The sequence below is a fragment of the Cygnus olor genome, chromosome 8, assembly GCF_009769625.2.
Source record: "Cygnus olor isolate bCygOlo1 chromosome 8, bCygOlo1.pri.v2, whole genome shotgun sequence".
NCBI classification, from domain to species: Eukaryota; Metazoa; Chordata; class Aves; order Anseriformes; family Anatidae; genus Cygnus; species Cygnus olor.
Genome location: NC_049176.1, coordinates 26,467,913 through 26,489,396, shown reverse-complemented (window position 1 = coordinate 26,489,396; position 21,484 = coordinate 26,467,913). Strand labels below are relative to the sequence as shown.

General features: G+C 37.2%; 1 protein-coding gene across 4 annotated transcripts in view; it reads right to left on the bottom strand.

Moving 5' to 3' along the window:
• The window catches only part of ZFYVE9 (zinc finger FYVE-type containing 9), a 59,711-nt gene that overhangs the window by 35,958 nt on the left and 2,269 nt on the right, over positions 1–21,484 (bottom strand). For 3 of the 4 annotated variants that reach the window (XM_040565066.1, XM_040565064.1, XM_040565067.1), the window contains exon 2: positions 6,791–6,895. The exons of the other annotated variant lie outside the window; for it this stretch is intronic. The gene's annotated coding sequence lies outside the window, so the exon portion shown is untranslated. The remainder of the gene's footprint in view (positions 1–6,790; positions 6,896–21,484) is intronic. 4 annotated transcript variants of the gene reach the window in all.

Genomic DNA, 21,484 nt, shown 5'->3' with positions numbered 1-21,484 from the left:
AAAATCCTGCCACACACAATGTAGATGTGTTGATGTGAATCAGGTGTCTGCAGCAACATTTGAGTAATGCAGGTTCATTCTTCCATGCTGTTAGAAGAACAGAAATTTATAACAGCTCTTATTGCTGTTAGTGGAAAAGAAAATAACCTTATCAGACGAATAAAAAATAACCGAACTGAGCTTGTAACTCTGTGTCAGTTCAAAGCAGAACGTATTCCACACTGCAGAACTTACAAAACACTACACACATCTGTCCCTATGCCTCCCTCAGTGCATTTTCCAGTTAGTGACAGGTCTTTTCGAGAGGCCAAGATTAAGGTTGGTTGGATGTTGTTGTTGTTTTTCCCCAAGATTTAGGGGAACAATATAAACAAGTAGCACATCAAATTGAATTCCGTGGTTTAGAAATTCCATATTTAGAAACTTCTCTTCAGGGCAATGTAACAAAAATGAAAGCCATGTAGTTCTTCCTTATGCAATGTTAGCTTAGGATCTGTAAGATGCAACCTACATAGGAAAAGTGTAATTTTTCTCATATCTCAAGCTTTTATTTTCATTATATATCAACGCAATTTTCAGTATTATTTAGACCACTGAGATTTTCTTTCCACCATAATGAACATGGAGGAAGGGAAGAGGAGGAGTTTTTGTCAGTAGTTACCAAAGCACTGCTACGGTAACCCATGAGCAAAGCTAATATTAAACTATTAATATTAGCAAAGCTAATATTAAACTATTGCACTGAAAACATCAAAGCCAGTCATACGCATTTGCCCTCATTGCCTCAGCTTCTTACATTCAAGGAAAACACTGACCCCACCTGAGCATTTAAACAGAAATCAAAGCCAGCAACAGCCTTTAAGACATTTTAAAAGTCAAATGATGATGCCAGTGCAACCCTCCTTGCACTATGGTTAATGTCTAACCATAAGGATCACTATAACGGTACGTGCAAAACTGCTCCAACATCAGTCAGAAAATAATGTCATCCAGAAAACTACAAAGTCAGCTAAGTAACAATTTGAAGATCCAGCTTTTGATTTCAAGCTACCACTGATCAGCTCATGTGACTTTGAACAAGTAACCTAAACTCTCTGTGCTTCTGTTCTTTTAATGTTTACTAGGCTTGTAGTACTCTGTTTCACTCCTCATTTCCCAGAGATGCTTCAAGATTCATACTTGCGAAGTTGTTAAAGGAGTACACAGGTGTTACTTGAGTTATGCTAGCTCTTAAAATGCCTGCCTTAATAATCCTTGTTTCCATGATAGGCAGGCACTAGAAACGTAGCAAAGAGCACAGAAGTACTCTCATCAAAAGATAATACTCACAGGCTAGAAAGGAAGACAACAAGTGAAAAATGAAAAAGAAAAAATCTAAGCCTTTAAGTAACCTTCTACACGTCCACATAATAAATACCATTTTTGTCCTAATAGTAGGAACATGGTCTTCTCGCTACTGGAGGCTTACAGCAACAAGACACCACGATTCATTTCTTGAAAACACTCACTACCAGCGAAGACATTTTCACTGCAAAATGTGTGCCATAACCTATATACCATAAAGAGCGACCTCGATTTGATCTGTTCTCTGAACATCATCCAAAACAGCCTTATTCTCTTCAGAGCTGGCTTTCAATGTTGTGAAATACAGAAATGGAGGAGGAGAGGGTGAGAACCTTTTTTACAGTAAGAAATAGTGTTAGACCTGACAGCTAGACTCCAGCTCAACTAAAAACCTGCTCCTTTACACTGGAGATACAGCACAAGAAACAAGTCAGAGGAACTCTCCAATTTAAAAGTAGAGATTACTTTAATGTTATCCTTATAGTATCTGGATTTGAGGGAAATATCAACCAAGATCTTCAATTACAACACTAAATACAGGTTTGTGTTATTGTGGGCAACAGCTAGGATTAGGTTGTTAGTTAAAAACTCGTGCAATAAAATATCACTAAATGCTTAGTTCAAGTTTTTTAGGTTGACCTCAAATTTGCCATGTGGTGTTTTTAATAGAACATCATGTTACAATGTAAATACATCACTATGTGATGTAACCAGATTAAATTACACTTTAAAGATATATGCAGACACCCAGCTTTTTTTAAAGAATAGTGTAATGGCAACGTAGAAATCGCAAGAAGTATCATCTAAAAAAAAAAAAGACTATTTGCAAAGTAATTCATAGCTAAAAGAGTTATTACCTTACAAACTCCCAGATTTGCCCTCTTTTCTATAATTTAAGATTAACTCCTTTTGCAAGACAAGTATCTAGATGATTAGCCATATCACCTATTGTACACAGATGCATGTATTGTAACATAAGCATTGGAGAAGATAGGCACAACTATCAAAGGCCGTATTTCAAAAAAAGCTCAACTTTTTACATTCTCCAATATACTTGCTTTCCTGAAGAATGCAAAGCCAGGGTCTGACCTCTAACTCTGACAGCGTGTACTCTTTGATCGCTTAGACACCTATTGTAAGGCCTTCCTGAGCTATCCAACCTGCCCACCAAGTCACAGCATTAAAAATCTGTCATAGCACTTTAACTAAAACAATTACATTTACTACATAATTAAACCAAAATAACATTAAAAAGCAGATATTTCTCCTTAGACGTACAAATACTAAACTCATTTAAACTACAACCAAATTGCAAGAGTTTGGAGGTTCTCTTACACCTTTCCCTCTGACTCATTTCAATACCTTGATGGAAGCATCGTTACTAGCTCTGTGAACACCAAGTACTGAAAAGTTAATTAGAATCTGCCCCAAAGAATATTTCACTTGATTTTTTTCTTCCATTCAGATTTCTAATCATCAACCCAATTTAATGCACCATAGTAAGACCCTTTTGTACTAAATACAGTATCATTTCACATCCACTTATAATGGACTTAATTTACATTATAATGATAATACTCCAGTCTAGCAAAGGCCCACTACTAAGGTTAATGATGCAAAGAATATTTGTCGGTGGAAGCAAAACTGAAAAGTATCACACAAAATTCTTTGTGTTCCACAGAGTTAAACTGTGCCACTGTCTGAAACCACTGCCCTCAGATTTCCATGCACTTGCACTGTCAAAAAGGGCATCCAGTCATTTACTTGGCCATAAACACAAACTGTAGTAGTGGTGACCCCAAAGAAAAAGGCTACAAGCAGTGATATTTTTGTTTTGTTTATTTTAGGGAAGATAATGATTAGTGACAAGCAAGTTGATGGGGAGGGAATGCTATGCTGACTATACAGTTGGTCAAAACATGCTTTTAAGTAGCTTTGAACCACTACATTTTGACTTTGTGTAGCTTTTAGACACTTAGAAAAATTCTGATCTGACCATTCATCCAAATTTGAAACCTGACTGAAAGCCTGATGAAATTTAGAACCAACTCAAATCCATGTACACTGGAGCAAGTAGAATCTAAGTCATATTTGCCCTAGCATTTCCTAAATCTAGTCCTATATTAGCTGGTTGTTGCTTGTCATACAAATCAACAAGATTATACCATCTATTGCGAGCTTCTGACGTTGCTCTTTGGTTACAGAAGCTCGCAATGAATGTTAGTATTTTGATTTATTTTAGTCAAGGTTTGGCTTTTAAATTTTATATTGTGATTTTATACCATTAAAAATACAAGTATTCAGACTTAGGAAACCATGTCTAACAACAACAAGGCATACTATAAACAAGACTTAGAATTTTATCCCCACTCCCTTACAATCCCAACATAGTTAATACTTCATAACAACTCTGTGAAATTATTATTTTATTAAAATATGTACTATCTAAGAATGAATCATCTAATATTTGTGAGTTTAACTTTGGTCCAGTAGGATAGAGGGATTTTTTCTATACTTTACTTTTAAGAATTCTAAATAATGAGAACCACATGTAAACAAATACAGGTTGGATGAGGCCTTGGACAAGCTGACCTAGCGGGTGGCATCCCTGCCCGTGGCAGGGGGTTGGAACTGGGTGATTTTTAAGGTGCCTTCCAACCCGAGCTGTTCTATGATTCTATGATATGTAACCATAGGAATTCTGAAGTTCAAATGCTAGTGCATAAGTATGCAATGAGCCAAAATCCAGACTGATGGATGCTCACAATCCAAACTGGAGAGAAGAGACTTTTTATATCGTTATTGTTATTTCACTTACTGATGTGCCAGGATACATAGAGAATCTTTTATTTTTAAGCTCACAGTCACTAAGCTGACAGCCACTCTAAATGAGATCTCCTTGTCTATGCAAGTAGGTATTTCTCAGAAAAGGCCAGCTGCAAATCCTCACATCTAACATTTAAAATTATTATTTTTATATAAAAGAACATTCCCCCCCACACACACACTTTTCCTGAGTTTCTGTCCAAGAGTAAAAAAAAACAAACATTGCCAAACCCACAGAAGTCCTTACTGCCCTCTTACTGACAGAAAAGGAGGACAAGGACTTATGTTCCTAAGATACCTGCAACGTTTCCTGACCAATGCGTTGTCAGCAACTCAAATATTTGCCAGTTTAAGAGGTAATACTTCAAGTCTCCATAGCCAAGCAACTCAAGATCAAAAGAGATAACACAAAACGCTCTAACACAGCACACTACGATAATCTGGTAGCTATTGTCTCCATGGTTTAGAATTTATTTTAAATATTTTTACTATCTAACATAAATAAAACCAAACTTATTCCTTTACAGGTCTTTGGAAACTTTAATTGTAACTAACTGGTACTACTATAAAAGTTTGGACCAGGTTTGGCATTATTCTAGTCCCAAACTTTCTCCTAGTATAAAGGCTGAAATTACATTATTAAAGGATCATTTATAGTATATGAAATATTATTGCTCAACTCAGGTCATGCTCAATTGCTCAATCCCAGGCCATGGCATGGAGAGGAGCTGAGGAGCAAACACACAACTCAAATTCTGGAAAGGTGAATATGAAGACATGAGCAAATTGGGAAGAAAGTTCAATGGTGATTTTAGCCACATGCTGCCAAAAACGAGACACTTCCTAAATTGGTATATATGAACGATATGAAGAAGAGGATATTGTGCCAGTGCAAGCAAAAGAAGACATAAATCACCAATCCTGTGAAAACCACAAGACGAGGTTTCAAAAACACAGTTCAAAGTCCTCCATGGATCTGGCAGAAAAGACAAATTATAGGCAAAAAATGCTAAGTAGCAGAATATTTTAATTTTGTATCCCAAAAAAGAAAATATAATGGCTACCACCCATTGCACAGTAAGGCCAGAACCCTAGATCAATTTTCACCCATTGCAGAGTCATCTCCTGTCTTTCACAGCAAAAAGCCAATGGGAACATGCCATCTGTCAGTCAGATTATCTTCAAGCTCCTGTTGGATCACAGATAATGCATAATCCAGAAAGTCTGTTTTACTTATCAATTTCTTCATACAACAGCGTAAGGCTTATCTTCTTAATCTGTAAAACTTAAGCACTTACATTTTATCAAGCTTATATGCTCTACCCTCCCTTAACGTCTAAATATAAAGGTGCACATACCAGAATGTTTGTGTCAGAAATACATCCAGAACTACTATCCTTGCCATCTGAGCATCTGGACATAAAACAAACTTTAACTGATTACTGGGGAGGGAGGGAGGGAGAAGGAAGGGACACAAAAATCTTCCTTAATATTACTTGGTATTCTGAACAGGTTTAACCTTGGAGGCTGCCTCTCAAGACAGCTCAGATGTCCTGCATGCCTGCTTCTTCTTGGGAAAGGATGTGTACAAATAAATAGGTCTTGTGTTATATCTGCAAAGTGGCAAGACTCATATTTGCTTTGGTCTCTACAATGAGGAATTAGATTACTCATGATCTGCTCTGGACCTCCCACATTACCCTCAAGAATTTTTCACCACTGGAACTGACAGACTTTCAATTTTCTTGAATCTAAGAACACACAACCAGCACATGATCACACTAACACTCTATAATAAAAAATGTGCCACAAAGTAATAATATAACTACCAACCTCATAGAAAAGGCCTACAAATCAGGGAGTATATAAAGAAGCAGGATAAGAATTCAGGACTTCCTATCATGCTGCCTTGTCTGCATACTATTCTGTTTCAATATAAAACTCTAAATATACATGTTTCAGTAAACTCTTACTAAACAAACTACTGAAATAGTTTATAATAGCACTCAACAAAAATATATAAGACTCCTAATATGAAAGTCACAAGGGGCATGACCAGACTGAAAACAAACATCGCTCATTCATCCTGAGTTTCTGAGTACAGAAAATGTCATCTTCTCATAGTGTAGCAACACAGAACTGCGTATCAACTGGACAAACTGATTTGTTAGATCTAATGCTCCTGAGGACTTTCTTCAACCCCAGGAAACAATGTCCACATATTTTTGCAGCTCCCTTTAATGACGTTTATATTATTTGCCCCTGGGAGGAGAAAGTCAAGGACCTCTATTGTAATGAACAGCTTGCTGAGAGAGTTCAGCAATAGCTGTACTTTTAACTGATGAGATCTGCCTACAGCACAGACTGAGGAAGAAAGACTTTGCCCACTTCCCACCCCCAAAGAAAACAAGACACATCTCTCCTCTAAAACAACGCAATTACTCTCAGTAAAGAACAAGATCCCAAAATACTAAAAATACTCCATCATCTTGTACACGAGATAAAGTACATGTATATGGGTGTGCATAGAACTATACATCCATAGGCATACATAAGAACACATGCATTTCACGTAAACACCGCTGAATCAGTACATTCTAAAGCAGAACTTGCCTCTTACCTTTTTCTCCTATACATATGTTAAGAAACGAATGACCCTGTGCCTACTCATGATGACTGCAGCACAACCAGCCAGTTCTGCTGAATCAGTGTGTTCTACTTGATCCTAAAAAGAAAATATAAACATGCATTTTATAACTGGTAATTCTGCCACAAACCAGGTTTTTTCAATGCATGACTGCTGCTAACACAGGCACATTTGGTAAATGCTGCAAGCCTTTAAATGATCTATATTATATTTGCAGCTTTTAATTCAGGGATCTATGCACTGTGTCACTATTGCACTCCAATATTCTGATGAAAAAGGCTGCTAATAAAAAACACATTGCTACCTATTGACAATTATTCTTCATTTAATTGTAAACCCAGAGTGAGACAACAATTCCAACTGCCCTTGTATCCCCAGTGACCTTGACTGTAGCGCTTAATTTATAAAACTAGTCTCTGAAGTTAATTATATACACTACAATAGGCCTTCCAAAAATAAAAAGCTGGTAGCTTTGATACTCTAGAAAAATTCATGGCCCTCTGAATTCTGTAAACTGCATTTATCAGCTTCCCACTGATTCTGTTATAACTAAACAACTGTTTTTGTCTTCAAATTATTCCTCCTACAATCCTAGACTCCCTTCACTTCCAAAACACTTATTCTCTTAAAAAACACAATGGCATCAACCTTTCATAGCAGGGATGACCAAGGCAGACAAGAGTCTTCAGAAGAAAGTACCTTGTTCTCCTAACTAGAGCATTTCTCTAGGTGTGGTGCTCATTTTCCTAATAGTTAATACAGCTCAAGAATCCAACACAACCATGAACAAAGAAAAAAAAAGGCTATTTATGACAAACAACCAAACAAGAACAAGGACTGACTGAGATTAAGTTTGTATTTTAAGGTTTGCTGGTGCTGGTATTCGACCTGTTAGGTAGTTGAAACATTTACTAGTGCTCTGATAAAGCAGCAGCATGTTAGAAAAAATAAATAAATCTTAAAACTCCAACAAAATAAACAGAGCTGAAAAAAATCAGTTTTCCATGCATGAAAGCAATATTCAGTGTTATACTACAACTTTCCCAGGGTTGTTTATTATTCTTTTCAGAAATAAGCTACAGTAATAATTCCAGGAAACTAATGAACTGAACAGCAGCATTCTTAGTAGCACTGTTTCCCAACTCAGAAAAAAATCACACAGCTTTACAAGCCAACAGAACCGTACCTGCATGCGAAGTAAATTTCTGATGCCATGTATATTTCAACCTCTATAAGCTAAGATGAATTTTTGATATTTGGGAAATAGTATCAATTATTGTATTACAAGGTTCTTCAGATGGATTTAATATGCATGCAAAAATGAAGGTCTGGGAACATGTAATTCCACTGAAAGGCTTCAGAATTATGAGTTTTTTTAAAGGGATGTGAAGTACATATGGCAGGGCTACTTATATCATCACCATACCATGTTCCCTCCTGGCCTGTAGATGGAGGAAAAAGATTCCGTTTCCATGACCCCTTTAAAAAGATGGATCAATTAATGACAATTCTGTTTGTGATTTATGATGAGGCCTGTCAACTGGGTCAGGAACATCAAACATATTTCCCGCTAAGCAGTCAGTCATACATTAACCACAAACTTCCATCCTTACCAACCAGGAATGGATCAGACCCAGCAACCCGCAGCTGAAGCGTGCTGTGCTGTTAGCGGTGCCCTAAGCCAACAAGCCGACGAGGCAGGCGGTCCTCAGGGCGACAGTACAGCTTTGCTATTGCTTGCTTTTATTCTGATCCACCTTCCTTGTTCCATTCTTCCCATATAACTTTGTTACCCCTAACACAGATGAACGCATTCTATCAACTGTTACCAGTTTCTGAAGAAAGCTTTGAAGTATTACCTGGAGGTCCTAGAGCTTTCTGTTTACAGTTCAACATTTACTCTCAGCAGCCCTTTCTCCTCACAAAGATCAATGCATAAAATCAAAGCATGCTTACAGATATGAATGTTGCATATTTATACACAAAGCATTCTTTTTTTAAAAAGTAAATTGTAACATTTGGGTTCCATGAAAAAATTAACCGTAAGCTGACAACAAAGTCAAGTTCTCTCTCCAATAAGAAGTTAACATAAGAGATATATATTAAAACGGAACCAAGTTCAAAAAGAATAACTACAAAGGAGAGCCAAGAATATTCACAACAGTGCAAAACCTAGTGATTATCAGGCTTTTCATACACACTGCTAGAAAAGGATTCCATCACACTTTATAAAAAGAAAATAAAACACAAATTTCCACCTAAAAACTGTGTTCCTATTGAACATAAGATTCTAAAAGAAGGAGGCCCAGTGTCTCTGCTGTTCCAGTTTGCTTACTTTGAGCATTTCTCAGTTTCTTATCTCTCGTGCTGATGGTTGGCTGAACTCTGTCTCCTGCCCTACAGTGATATCACTCAGGTGCTGCTTTGGTTATAACCCTACATGTATGATTTCCCTCAGGAGCTCCAGGAGGGTGTCTGCCAATTACTGCAAAAGCAAAACAGAAATTGAAGAGAAATTTGACAAGCAGAGACGTGCCTAGAATAAAAAGAGAATGAAGAATAGAAGAAAAGAGCTCTAAAAATATAAGATTAGAAATATCTTCCACAAAAAAGAATGTAAAAAATGTTTACAATACCAAATGGAAGGAATCTGCACTAACAGAAATTGGAATAGCTTACAATAAATGGAAAGAGACTGAAAAAGCAGCAATTTCAATACTAGGTAAAAAAATGCAAAGCTCCAAGCATGAAGAGATGCTAAAAAATGCTTCCATCTACTGGCAAGGATCCAACTCTTAACTACACTACAGCTCCTCTATAATGTGCTACCAGTGAGAAGATGTCTGAGTAGGCAGGAATACATCTGCAGCCATTTTAAGGCACTTTATTGTTGCAAGATTAGTCAAATAAGGCATTATCTTAAATGCAAACCCAGATTTCAATGCTGGAATCTGAACTTCCTACTTGTCTACACTCTGGAATGATGAGATGGGAGATTCAGGACACAACGTACAGCGGGCATATTCAGGTCCCAAACGCTGCGAGAATAAAAACCACAACAAGAAACAAATACCAAAGCAGGGGCTTACATAAACAGGAAAGTGGTAACGTTAAACAAGAGTGAAAACAGGTAGCAGGGACACATCAATTACAGAGTATGAATTATTTTAATCATCTGATCAGTTAATCTGAAAACTAAGTCCTCACTCATGGAAAAGGTGCGGTTTCTTCCTCACTCAAGCGCTAAAATGTTTGGAATAATGGCAATGTACCTTGCGCCCAACAGTTTGGCACTTCATAACAGTTCCTTCTCCCAAATGAAGCAGCAACTTTTAGTCAAGTTTCACATGAATATGTGTTTGTATTACTTGTTAAGAATTAATGTAAGTAGAATGACAAATTACTACCTAGGAAAGCTCCTCCCTCAAAGCAGCCCTCAGACCAGTCTCGGGACACGCTGTCACAACAGCGCCCGTATGGACAGTGCATGTCCATGCTAAATGAATGAAAGCAAGCTTCATTCTCCAGTGCAGTTATCTTTCTGAACTTCATCAACTCTCAAACATCTATTCATTCTGCACAGAGACAGTACAGGGCTGTTCTCCTCTCGTGGGTGCCAAACACAAGAAGGACAGGCGTTATGAATTGTTTGTGAGCCAGCATTAGCACTATCTGGTTCACACGCAGGAAAATGCCTGCAATGGCAAGGGCTTCAGATTGGGCCACAAATTAAACATTTCAACATGAATTGTTCTCTTAATAAATGAAACCAGCAGCCATGATATGTGACCAAAAAAAAAAATAAAAAAATCTAATTTATTAATGGAGACTCAGAAAATAGCAACAGAATTTTTCAAAAATACCTTGTCTAAGAAACACTTCAGGATTAAAAAATTCCATCAAAGCTTGTCTTACATCCATTTAATAAGAAATACTAAAAACAGCAGCAAGAGGTGAGATATAACAAATATAAACAAGACAGTCTCTGCTTACCCTTTTCTTGCACCAAAAAACCATGATGACCAAGTATCGCTTGTTTTATTTACCATAATTCCCTGACGTTCCTCCTATTCAATGCAAATTAACCCAAGAGTAGATTAGGGCATGGCAGGCTATTTTGGTGGAACACAACACTTTGTACCAGCTCTCTACCCACAAATGCTGACAAAAGATAAACTATTTCAGTGTTGCATTGGTTTGTCTTTTTTTTTTTCCAATCAATTCCACAAATAGAGATGGATGACGCCTAAAGCAGAACACAGTTTCTCTAATTATTTCACTAATGTTTGCATTTTTCCCTTTACTTTTCCCTGTGCCATTTTAAAGCTATTATTTTCACTTTTGTCTCCAGCCAAGTTTCCGTAAGGAGACATTCACGCATGCCAGAGCAGCAGTAAGGCAGTCAAAAGAGCAGCAACTTCAAAGAAGCCTTGCAGAAAGTATCACAGTCAAAAGTAACAGGGAGACAAGAAAAATTGCAGCAACCTTCCCAACCTTTGTCCTTCAGTAAATAAGAGAAAGCGACCCAACGGAGAAGGACATCTGCTTTATAAGACCTTACAGTAGAATGTAAAGTCAATTTCCTATTTTTTTTTTTTACTATTTCAAGAAGAAAGAAATTGATTTATTTTCTTCACACAAAAACCAGTCTTGCCAAAAAGCCCATACTTTCTCAGCACCCTACAGAGGCTGGGCCATCAGCACCTGGAGACAAGAACCACATGTCCTCCTTATACAACTACTTTCGACTGGCTCGAAAAGAATCCACAACTGGCTCCCTTAAAGAACAAATAGCTAGGTTTACACTGCAGCGCTGCCTTCAATGCAATTTTTTCCAGAGGAGTAGTTAGGTAAAAGAGAAAATCCTTTCCCGAACTTACATGCTCATACAGCTCAATTCAAAATTCAAAATGTAGTGTCTTATATACCTATGTTGTCAACACTGCTTTACACAACTCTAAGTTTAAAATATTGTAAACCACAAAGAATCCACTCACAGTGTATTAAACATTAATTAACATGAAGCCATGTTTCTTCATTTGTGCATGGATTCCACGTAATGTTTTCAATTCTACAATGTGGTTTTTAAAAACACTTGAAGACTGTCATGGACGTGTAGCTTTTATTCGAAGGTTTGAGACGTTTCTGTATTTGAGAAACAACACTTTGACTATTAGAAGTTAAAGCTTAAAAGATTTGAAGAGTAAAATTATTTAAAGTTACATGCTATGCATCTCAGAGCGGATTAATCCTGTGTTGTAATAGTTTATAAGTTTCTCCTTCTTTCTAATGTAGGGTAGAAGCAAGAACAAATCCCAGACACACAGATCTTTGTTTCAGATATTTCTTAGGTTTGGGCAATATGGGAAAAACTGACTAAGGTTGCCTAGAATCACTAATTAAACGCCAAGGAACTGTCCTTTTTATAAAACCCCAGGGGACCCATACTTGCAGGTGCCGTTAGCAAGATCTGTATCTGATAATAAAAGCCAGAATTGCCACACAACCAGAATGGGACAGATAAAAAGGACAGCGGGCAGAGGGAAACCGCTTTGCTACCATTTCCTAGCCCATCAATTCTGAGTTGTGCCCACTGGGGAGAGAAGCTGCTAGAAGCAACACAATTTATGCACTCAGCTGCTCTTTAGAGAAAGGGCAGTCTGTACAGAAAAGCAGCCTGAAAGTCTACTGGCACTTTTTACTGAACATCAGTCAATCTGCTGCTAAAGCTACCTTTATCAACACGGCTGGATACATCCTCTTTCCAATGCTGCCGTAGTCATCTTTATTCATTTGATAGCTATGTAACGACAGCTTTCTATAATCTTTCCCATATACTCTTTTAATAGGAAATAGCATTGTTAGAGGCAGCAAGCAGTTATTATTTCCCAAATCCTGTGTTTTGCAGAGCTGGATCACCATGTGTCTCTGAAAATAGATTCAGGGATCTATGAATGTTTCTCTCACACTCCCTTCAACCTGAAATTATCTCAAAAGAAGTAACTTTTAATTCCTACTAGCAATTTATTTCTCCAATTGTACTGACCTATTTATATCACGCTGAGATTAACCTGCTATATATGCATATATACAGACACACACAGACAAACACTAACACATTATGAACTATTCCTGTCTTGTGAGATGTCGAAAAGTTCATTCCCACATGTTTACGACCAGGACCTACCTACCCTGCTGATGCTCACCGTGCATTACGTCTCAAGTCATCTGTAACGAGCAACTCACTCCACACACCTCGACAGAACCATGGCAACAGTGTGTACTGAAACTGGCTGCACTGCTGTTTCTGAGCATGATTGTCATTTACGCTGAGGTCCATTAACATCCTTTTAACAGTGCTGAAGGGACTAGATGCTAACCAACAGAACTGGTGAGTGTCTTGCATTCATATTCACATTAAAGCTTTTTTTCCTTGCTCCAGTGGTGCAATATACCAACCAGGACATTTGCTCAAAATGTACATTAGACTCAGAAAAGTTTTAGTTATAAAACTAAGCGCCCATAATTCTGTAACACTGTAGTCAAAGGAAATAAAGGCTTAACAGATACAAAACAGAATTTCAGAAAGCATTCATTATTAATGAGTCAAAACATTCTTTCCAGAAATCTTTTGGAGCTCTAATGTCTCCAAATCCTCCAAAAACTCAGACGCAACATTATTCAGACAACCCAGAAAAAAGGTACCTTGGCCACTTCCTCTACCCACCGGTAAGGCTGTTCATTCTGCACATGCCACTCTTTTCTCTCTCCCCCTCTCAGACTATATTACTATATTCTTGTGTTCCATTCTCTTTGTTCATCTTGTTTTCCCCCCTCAAACACATTCCTTCCTCACTCACTTCTTCCTGCAACCATTTTCTTTCCCCCTTACCCATGCTTCCTTCCTTCTCTGACATAAGAAATGAGAAACCCCATGTTTCAACCTCACTGTTCAGATCCACTGGTATAAAGCAGTTGTTAATGCCCTTATTAACCACGCAGGCTCATTCCTCACTTCTAGGAATGGTTGGAACAAACCCAGTATCAGTGGTGACATAAATGAAAGTCTTTAGAAAAAATATCTATCAAAAATGTAGAAAAAACATGGCCAAAATAACAGTCAAAACATAAGATATCATTGTACCTGTCATCCTGCCTTCTACCTATCCTCGTCATTATTTATTGATGTCATGGCACCTTCAGGAATCCAGTTAAAGCCCTCAGCCATCTGCAGTGTGGAATACGACTTGGATGTATACAACACCAGGTGTCCAACACCCAGGATCAGCACAGCCACCTGCTTCCCTCAGGGATCCATGTTTGAAAGCCCAGGTTCAGAAAAGTTTCATTAAATGCAGGAGTGCCACTTTTTGCATTTCCTCAAAGAAGATGGTACAACCGCATCTACGAGCCAGCTGTACAGAAATGAAGCTTAATGGTAAAAGAAAAGGAATACAACTATGAAGTGCATTACAGGAGAAGAATGAGGGAACAAAGACACTAAATATACACATATCTATTGCCCACCGATGTCAAGAAACAAGTTTTAATCCTCATCATAACAACACCCAGGTTCATTCTGCAGGAGTATACAAAAATAAAAATAAAAAATCTATGCACAAACATCCATGATAGGTTAAAACGTATTTTACAGGTGACATTAACTAAAACTAGGGTAAATACAATATAAAGGACGTTATGCCAGTAGTCTAATATAATTTCTTGAAAGTGCGAAAGTATGTAGGTAGACTGATGCTACAGTAATGACATTAAGTTACATTAATAAAAGAATTGAAGAAGAACAGCACAATACATGAAGTATACGGGGTTTTTATTCAATCTTCATCATTTAGAGAAAAATACAGTAAGAAATCCTTACAATCAATGCAATTTGATGTTTCAGTTACGTGGCTATTTCAACATATATGCTATTTAAAGCAATCTGATAATAGTATAACCTACCAAGTGTGCTTTATGCATACTTTTAAACTCACCAAATAAAAGATCAAAACCATACTCAGTATGAACTAACCAAGATCCCACTCACAAAGCAACCTCAGGACACGATGACCTGTAACGTGCTCTGCAGGGCTATCCAACCTGCCAGCCCCCAGAGAGGAGCTATGCAGTGAAGCACTGACCTCAGGAGAGCTCCAGGTGAGTTAGCTGTGTCTTTTGTTACAAAACACAAGTCTCAGAAGCAGCCAGCAGCATGCATTTCCATTGTAGAGCAGAAAAACATGCAATTTCAAAAAGACTGCTAAACATATTCCCAAGAAATTAATAGGCAAAGAGGGAACTTGCCATTTAATGCAATCTCAGTTCATATTAAATGTTCATTTATCTGCATTACAGTGCAGATAAGGAATAAAAAATTATATTGACCTGACTGGTTCACTGGGTATAGTTAAAGTGGAATATTTTAAACACGTAATTTCTGTGTCCTCTCCACCCTGTTAAGAAACCTCAATATTCCCAGTCTCAGTAACACAAATTAGAAGAGGACTTATGTACTGGGCAAGTGCTCTGTACTACTGCTTATCAAGTGCTGTATTTTTTATTTCATTTCCTATGGAAAAGATGATTACGGAAGCACATTGTTCACTTACTATTTTTTATACTGGTCTTTTCCCCAAAAAAAATTCGTTCATGAAAATTAGTATCTGCACTGTAAAAACAAATGTAAATGGCTCTTCTCTGAGGGAAAGGCAAGCAGAACTCAGCTGCTCTATGTATTTTTGGCAGCAACCTGCTGGGCAATCAATACCCACACAGCTCTGGAAAAAACAGAATTAAGGTGTTATGTGAGAATGCTGGGGTTACTGCAGAGGAGAAGGAAGGGAAGAGATACTACGGGGCAAAAAGGATTTCAATCTACAGGATAACGAGCTTATTTCATTCCAACTATGGTAGAACAATATGCTTACAAATAAAGCACCTCAAAGAACTCGGGTACATCTAACATCAGATTCAGTTTATGCTACAGAACTCATTCAACCTATCTTCTAATTGAAAATTAAGCACAGTTCTCTCCACATAAGACCTTGAAAGAATTTCCCTGCTACTTACAAAATCTCACATATATTCTGAAGAATTACGGGTAGAAAAGAACTGGCCGTCAGAAATGAATGTGGTTTTAGAATCCCACTGCTTCAGCTAGAGTGATGGGAGTTCCTTTATCAGTCTGCAGGACTGGACCAACACACTGCAATGACTCCACCCAAGAACCATTAAGCACTTTTGAGCATCAACTTCGTCAAGCCCAGTTCTCTGTCCTCAGTCTTGCATGACATCAGGCAGGGTACTCCCTGGATCTGTGATGTCCTAAAAACACAAGTAAACATCGCCCCTTTTCAACAACTAGTGGAGCTGACACAAATAGAGACGTAAGATCCAAGTTCTTCAAGCCCACTTGCCTTTCTTGCTCTACAACACAAGAAGAAAAAACAAATATGCTACCTCTTTAGCCACTGCACTTCCCAGTCTGGTGTGAAAACAAATTTGATTTTGTTTAAATTGTTATGCAAAGCTCCCAACCGTAGCACTTGAAGAGGGAACACATTTTTTCTTCTGCCTTGTAGCAGGGGCAGGGATTACCCAAGTCACCCCCAGACGGATCAGCAGAGCGCACCTCTCGGAGGTGCCGGATGCGCGGCACGCCCAGGATCAGAATGAGGTGTGGGCACCGCACAGACCGGAGGAATCCAGATCACCGGAACCCGAGCCCCACAGCTTACTGCTGATGGCACCACTCCTAAACCTTCCTCTTCAAATCCAACTATCCAAAAAGTAAAAGCTTGAGAACAACAACAACAACAACATGAAGATGTTGAAGAAGAAAAGGAAAGAAATGAGAGAACAGTGTCGTTGACCTGGTTAAAAGAAACATAAGAAATAACCGTACAGAAGATAATAACTAAGAAACAAAAAAATCCCAGATCTGGAACTATCTGCAATTTTTGTTCTATAACATCTCCCAGACTTTCACTAATCTGACTGGCCAACACATTAAGCAATACATCTTATGCATATTCACCTGATTTGCCAATTCGTCTTGAATTTAACATCACTTTCTATTTATTGTAAATTCATAGTTACAAATGGCTTGGCCTACATTTTAGTGATCCTAAATCAACCATCTAGATCACTTGTTGAGTGCAAACAGGCAAAGTCAACATGTATACTGAGTTCAAAGCAGAGTTTTGACACTACAAAACTGAATCTGGAAATAGAAAAGCTCCTCTAATAGTCAGTGTCATTCACAGATAGAGAAGCTATTATGGGATTTAGAAAGCTCTTTGATCTGCTCCTTGCACTGAACATCACCAACTCCTTTTAAGTTCACTGTACTATTTTCTAGAGAAACGTATCAGCGTATGTTCCTCCACTGATAATCTCCTGTGAATTTTCTAACATATTTCACCCTACCACCTCCCCAAATAAAATTTTAAACTTGAGTGTGAAATATGAATGTGAGTGTGAAATATGAATGAGTGTGAAATATAAACTTGAGAGTGAAATATAAATGGTGTACTCGGAACTCATGTATAAAGATTGAGGTCTATTATTTATAAAAGAGTTTCAGTATATCATAGAAGTAAACAAAAACTTTCACATCACAGTAATTTTTAAAATTGCAAGTATCCTGAAGTAAGTATTACTAGGGCGACTACGGCACTTCAGTAATTGAAAGAACACACATGAATCTCTGACATAAATGTGGCCTAACTTCAAATCATCACCTGGTAGGAAATGATCCCGGATTCTTTGTATGCTGGGAAGGTGGAAGGACAGGTTCCTCCCAGCTACCACTTCACTAACAAAAAAATGACGCCGCACTTACGATAAATACTAAATAATTTGCCTTTTTAGGCAGGCCCCCAAATGCTCTCTGGCAAAACTGAAGTACAAGAAAACATTAACTGAGACTCATAATGAAACATTACCAGTAAAAATAGTCATAATTTGGTAGACTGCATTTATTTTCTAACTCTTAACAGGGCGAGGGATTTTCTCAACACACGCAAAGGCTCAAAACACTGCCAGCAACTCTTATCATGCCTAATTCCTCTGTCACTAATCATCAATTGCTGGGAAGCAGTCCTAAAATAGTTACCAAAGTGAAATCTACAACACAGAAGTATTTTCATATGCAGATAATAGAAGAAAAAACAGCTACAGCTTTGTCTACATTAGGCTTTAATTCTTTTTTCTAGCTACTGCGACCAGCAGTTCAGCTCCAACCCCGCTAACTAACAGGAAGGCACTAGTGAAGACACATTACTGCTTTGTTATATATACAAAGCCATACCCTAAAACAAGGTTCAGCACCACTATCAAAAATATCAGTTGATGCCTCAAGCCTTCATTAGAAAGCTTTCCATCTCTGTTACTATGCTGGAACTGAACCAGTAGCAGAAATCTAACAAAACAATTATACGAAAAATTAACTGGTGATGTTATTTCCACTTGTCAAGTCCTACTCCACTTCATTAGGCAATCAATCTCATCAAAAATATTCATCAAGCTTCCTATGGATATTAAAAGGCATGGGGGGGTAGTATAGAAAATAGAAATAAAAATATAAAATGGTAACATGTAATACCATTCTTGACAGAAAAACAAAGCTGATGTTAGCATTGCATACCAGAATGCTTCTGGAACCTCAACATACTCCCTTAAATAACTGATACCATCATGACCCCCCCAGACTCATATGGCAGATTCATAACTTCATTTCCCATCAAAGTATCAGGGATATAAGGAATATTAACATATAGTAAACAAGATATTTATATATTCTGTATACAACATAGAAGCAGCATATAGAGAGTACAGCCATTAGCATTATCTGAAAATGATTCTATATGCAGGTTAGTAATTACTGCTCAAGAGCAGAGAAAATTACAAAATAAATTAAAAAAAAAAAGTGCAAGTAGAAACCCAGCCTGAAGTCCATGTTCTCATTTGCCCAATGTACAGTGGACACTGGGGATAGAATATGTGAAAAAAAATAATATATGGACACCAAAACTTCAAAAATAAGATAGTCAGACTGACATTTATTATCAAATTTTGCACAGAATTTTACACAGAAGCAAAACAATGTTAAAGGTTCTTTAAGCTCTCCTCACGGATCTTTATAACAGAATTAAACTAAGGCAAAACAACCATTGCCCTAGTTTATACTTACACTGAAAGAATCACGGAAGCTATTCAGAGAGCACTCTAGCTCCACACTTTCTAAAATGCAGAAAATCTACAGATTGTGACTCCACACTTGTTTCACATTGTTTATCACTTTTTTTTTTTTTTTTTTTTTACTCTAACAGAACTATGCCTGTATAAAATTCATTTGACTGGACTTCTTTAAGTTAAACGCCATTTGAGCAGATCTAGAGAAAGAATTCTGAAGGAACGATCTGCCCAGTGTTGTCACCCATAAGCTCCTGGCCACATACTATTTGCCTTCAACCTGTGTTTATAGATTAACAATTACTCTAGTAAAGATCTTTAAAATAGTTTAAATGACCATTTACAGATTTTCTCTACCATTCATCTTCAGTCTATTTCATGCTGACAGACTAGTAGGACAGCTGTTATTTCTGAAAAATAAGTATCAATATTACACGTTTCTACTTATCTTTTCTAGCAACACAACAGCAAAACATCACTGGAAATATTCAGTGAAAGAGTACATATAAACTTTACCCTAAAAGTATTCTTCCTATTCCACCTATCTGCTATGGCAGTCTAAAGAGCAACATTCCTCCTAAATACCCAAACCTAGCATGTGTGTGATGCAAAAGAGAGAAAACATCATAAAGCGCATTCAGGAAACAAAGACAAAAGCCCTGAGTGCACATTCCATTAATCCTAGGTCACGAGATCTTCAGTGTTTCAAAATTTTCTCTAGAAACTAACATTTAAAGGAATGACAGAGTTTAATACCCTAGGACACTCACACTCATTCCTCAGCTCCTCACCAGCTGGGAACTATACTCTTTAAGATGTAACAGGGTGCATTACAATCTATAAATGTGAAATGTTTACGAGGAATCTCAACAGCCAAATTAAAAAAAAAAAAAAGTTAGACTTTGGTTTGTTAACCAGACAACTAAATAATAAGAAGGAAAGTACTTTATTTGTCTGTGAAAATAGAATAATTCTATCTATCAAATAATCATATATATAGTGATACTGATTGTTTACCTTTATCTCAGAATAATTTTTAACACGTATTCTTTGGATAACAATATAGCATGTTTTGCTCCAGTTGCTAGCCAAATACATTTGTATGAATGTGTATCCTGAATTCTAATTTGAGTAGACACTTCAGTAGAAACTACTCTGTAAATGAAGGATTCTTTGTATATCTTTTCAAACTTCCCATCCATTGACATTAATTGACATAATTTTCCCAATGCTACAAGATGTAACCAACACTTAGAGCCAACACAGAAGTTTTATTTTTAACTTTACTTCTAGAGGAGTTTCTACGACCTAGACCTCATACTTTAACTTAGTTTCATCCGTTTATCCTTGATTATACATTTCTTACCAAACAAAAAACATTGTAACTGTTCAGTGTCATTGTACTGAAACATTTCTCAAGGCATAACAAAAACAACAGGAGGGAAAACTGAGCATGTCAGTTCATATTTTTGATCATTCCAAAGTTCAAATCTCATAAGGAATGACAAACAGAGCACTAAAACAGGCTGTCTTAATTTCTTTAGACAATTTAATCTCGAACACATTAAAAAAAAAACACAGTAATTTTCACATAAAAATTTCAAAGTAGTCTATAAATATACAGGTATCTTCCAACAGTGTTCTGGATCAGATCCCTGATTCATCAGCACACATACTAACTGCAATGCAATTTTTATCCCTCATCTTATTTTCTGTCAAGAAACTGACACGTATTTGAAAGATTCTCACCTTAATGCATCAAAAAGATTATTCTGATCAACAAAATATGAATACACAATTTATTCCAACATACATTTCTTTCTGGCCAACTTTTATTCAACAGCAAAGCTTTTGCAAAATAATTTCAAGTAATTTTTTCACAAAGAACCTGTAAACCAGAAAACTAGCAACCTCTTTTATGCTAAAGTTTGCACACGACAGGCCACAACGGACATTAAAAGCTTATCCTTCCTTGGCCACAAGTTTTAATACTGCTTTTTTGTTTAGTTTCTACCTTTGTTCCCTGAGACAGTCACAGCCAGACGTTATGCCAACCTAAAAAAAGCCACTCTATTTCATGTCAGCCTTAGCCCCAGGCCTCAGATCCCAAAACATGTGTTTGAAAGTATTTAATCCCCAGCCTAATAATTGACTCAAAGCTACTCCAAATATCAGGACTCAGTACTGCCGCTTTGGGGTGTTTTTTCTTCCCTTTTCACACACCAAAGAAGGCACCGTAAAGCAACGGGCCATCACAGAATCCACCGTAATGTGTCTGAAGATGTAACTTGTTAGATTTAGATCAGAGCTTGAATTAGAGGGAGACTTGCCAGATTTTAGGCCCTTTTTCAGCTTCCATTTCAAATTTTCCAAACCACTGAAGAGACTTTTATTTTTGTCTCTCTGGTTCTTGTAGTTCTGTATGGCATGCCATAACTTAAAAACCAAAACAAACAAACAAATAAAAAAACA